Below are 3729 nucleotides of genomic sequence, written 5' to 3'. Positions count from 1 at the left end.
TTTTAAAAATTTTTATGCAGTTTCTAGAGAAGCCGCTGCAACGTTAGACACTCCACATGGTACGCTTTCTATTGCGACACAAAACAGGAGAGCAATGAAAGATGGTAGACAATCAATTTAAGATATTGAAAGAACACAAAACTTCACGCATGTGCTGATCGTAACCTTTTCAACGCTGTTTTGGATAATAGAATTATAGGTTGTAACCCGGCTGGACGTGCAGCCATCATATAACACCCGTGATCACGTGGCACGTTACGTCACGCATCTCTTTATATAGCACTAACCCAACTGCAATAAAGTTGTTGTTCACCCGACTGTAGGCCTCGCTACATAGTGGCAGCGGAACCCACCTGAAGCATCAATGGCGTCGGCGTTATTACCACCCCTGGCCCATGGAGGCCTCACAGGACCCTTGGATCGCCTGGAAAACTTAGAAAAGTGAGTTTCTGCTGTTTTACACTGCTACGAAGTTGAACACACAGCCAAAAGATGTTCAAACAGCCACTTTGCTAGTTACCATAGGCGAAGAAGCTCGAAAGACATACAATATATACCTTCAAGTTCGAAAAAGCGGAAGACAGAAATGATGTGGAAGTTCTGATTAAAAAATTTGAAGAGCACTACAGCCTCGCGACCAACTTGACATTTCAGGAATTTCTTTTTGGTTAGAGAAACAAAAAAAAAACAGGTTAACCATTTAACGAATGGCTAACAGAACTGCCTGTGTTTGCGAAGAACCAGGAATTCGGGAGTCTGGAAGACCGCATGTTGCACAGCCGAATCATTCTGGGCACAACGGATAAGAGCCTCCAGCAAAGATTGATAGCGAAAACCCGACGTACGAAAAGATCGTCGACATGTGCCGAGCGCAGGAACAAAGCAAAGAGCACTTCAGAGAGATAGGTGGAGCCACAGAATCAGGTTAAGGCACCCTAGTAAATGCAGTCGCAATAAGAAAAAAATCGCTACTACAAATGTAGGGGTCAAATGCACCGCAGTCACATGTGTCCAGCGAAAAGGAAAACATGCCGAGAGTGTGGAAGGTTAAACCATTTCGCTAGAGTATGCAGGTCATCCAAGTACCCGCAAAACGTCAGCCAACAAGTACGAGATCTGTGAGCAGAAGATGACTTTTTTCTACAAACGTTGACTGTCGGCGCGATCACCAGTGGTGACTGGAGCGCAACTGTGTACACCGAGGACTATCCCATCACATGCAAGCTAAATAACGGAGCAAACTGCTGTGTTTTTTCAAGAAGCAATGATTCGAAATTGCCAGATAAACTTCACCAAGCTTGCAACGTTAAACTCACAGCATTTTTTTTTGGGCACACAACAGCCGCGCACGCGCAAGTTCAGTTGATGCTTTCAGCTAATGACAGAACCAAAGAACAAACATTTTTCATTGTCGATGAAGACATCCCTGCCATTCTGAGTGGTGCAGCAGCTTGGCTTCATCTACCGTATGCGAGACTTGCAGTATGAACTACACCGACCAGTACAATCTTTACAGGCTTACGTCATGCATCTTTTTATATAGCCCTAACCCCACTGCAATAAAGTTGTTCACCCGACTGAAGGCCTCGTTACATAGTTTACTATATCAGAGGTGAAGCTCCTTACAGCGGCACCCGTTCGTCCCTCGTAGTCATAGTGGTAGTGTGTAACCAGTATTACATTTCGTCTGTGCGTTCCTGAACAATAAAAAATTCGCAGCGTGCGCGTTAACTAAAAGCCGAACTCTCCTGTTTCTCATTCCCCCTTAGCAGCCATTTGCATGTAGATTGAGCACTATCTGACACGAAAGGGTTGCTACGTTATACTCGCTGGGCGTAAAATACTTGGTTTTAGAAAGGTTTAGCGAGCGTTTGACCGCAGTACCATGAATAATACAGTGAACTAGTATATACCATGAACTCGAGGCGGTTAAAGGTGGGAAGTACATGAAGCGCAAGCCGTAAGAAAGTGTGCGTGTGCCAACTCTCCGTCAGTCCTTGGAATGTCCACTGGATGGCGGCGCTTCTATATGAGGAATATATGATAAAAAGATGCGAGATGGTGGTACTTGGAGTGTTGAATAAGTGGACGAACGGACACATGAACAGATGCATGGAGGAACGCACAGATTGCTGCACGGACGGATGGACGCATGGACCGACGCATGAGTGGGCGCATGGACGAAAACAGGGACGGACGCACATATGGACGTGCGGACGCACGAACAGACGCACGCACGGACGGGTGGATGGACCCACGGGCGGCCACACGACGCACACATGGACGGACGGAAGCATGAACGAATGGACGGACGGATGCTTCGCCCCACTCTCCATCATTCACTGCGTGGATATGCTGCTATTTTTTATAATTTGTTCTTGTGAGAGTACTATCGACATTCCACTGTGTATGGTTATCAGGTGTAAAAATGTTGCGTTCTGCGAGGACGTACGAATTGCAACACAAAAGCAATGCAAGCATATACTATAACGAATGGACTCTACGCTTATACTGTATATAAAAAAGTGTGCTTGAAAAAATTTCTTAATTTTTTTATATACGCGAAAATCTCTATAGGAATCAGAAGATTTCAAGGCGAAAGTTGATATAAATAATTCTCAATTTTATGCCACCCAGTTTTACGATTCGATATCACCCAACACGGGAGGCTCCGTGTGCGGTAGACGCGATAGACTTAATGTCCAGGCCACCCTTGCAGACATTTCGCATTTTCATCTGTGGGTTAGTGGCACATACAATTCCACGGTAGGTTTTGGGTGTATCTACGTTATGTTATCGGATTTGGAAGGCAATTAAAAACCAGTTTGTCGACTTTAGAATCATCCTGAGTAAAACAAATATTGGGATCGTTGTCACAATTTAGTTAAATGAGTTTTGTTGTCTTGTTTAACGAAGTGAAGTAACGGCGAGAGTATTTCATCTTGGCGACACGGCAAAATACTTAATCACCTATGTTCTAGACAAAACGCTTGTTCTAATCACGAAGTGATGTTAACAAGTGAAGTAAATGAATACGGCATTGAATCGGCCGTATTACATTACGTCAGTGTTTTTCGCAGTTCACGCCACATTCCTTCGTCCCTTAAGAACAAAGGGGGCACCTGTCTGGAGCCTTTCTTCAGAAGGTGCTTAAGATTTTTGTGCAGTTTCCACATGCTAACGATCATTCCATATATTAAAACCAACCCTAGTACATCTTCATATATGTTTATTAATCGTATTACTCATACGCGATGAAGCAAGACAACGAGGGCACGGAGCGTCACAATTATTGAATACGAAATGGACCATCGAGCATGACCTTACAAACAAAACAATAGCGCTAGTGAACTACTAATATACTTAGACTTGTATAGCACTGAAAAAATGAACACCATCACCAGGTAAGTTAGGAGCACTTCCAAATCACAAAAGCCGCTAAAAATCGTACTGGTTTTTTCAAGATCTCCGTTTGGAGATCGCACATGAAAGCTGAGCGCACAGACAAAATGTGCTCACCCATAAGGTGAAATGAATCGTCGTAAAAAAAAGGAAGTATATGAAGTCAAATGAAATTGTACCCAATTCTCTTTTACGGTGGCACACAAAAGCAACAAAAAAAAAACAAGTGGCATTTTTATATGTGCAGCCGCGAGAAAAACCGCCTCCGTGATGATTCAAAGACCACCACGATGATGGGGGCCTGTCCGTGCAGCCAGTGTCACTTTG

The sequence above is a fragment of the Rhipicephalus microplus genome, chromosome 3, assembly GCF_043290135.1.
Source record: "Rhipicephalus microplus isolate Deutch F79 chromosome 3, USDA_Rmic, whole genome shotgun sequence".
NCBI classification, from domain to species: Eukaryota; Metazoa; Arthropoda; class Arachnida; order Ixodida; family Ixodidae; genus Rhipicephalus; species Rhipicephalus microplus.
Note: the sequence above shows the minus strand (reverse complement) of the source record.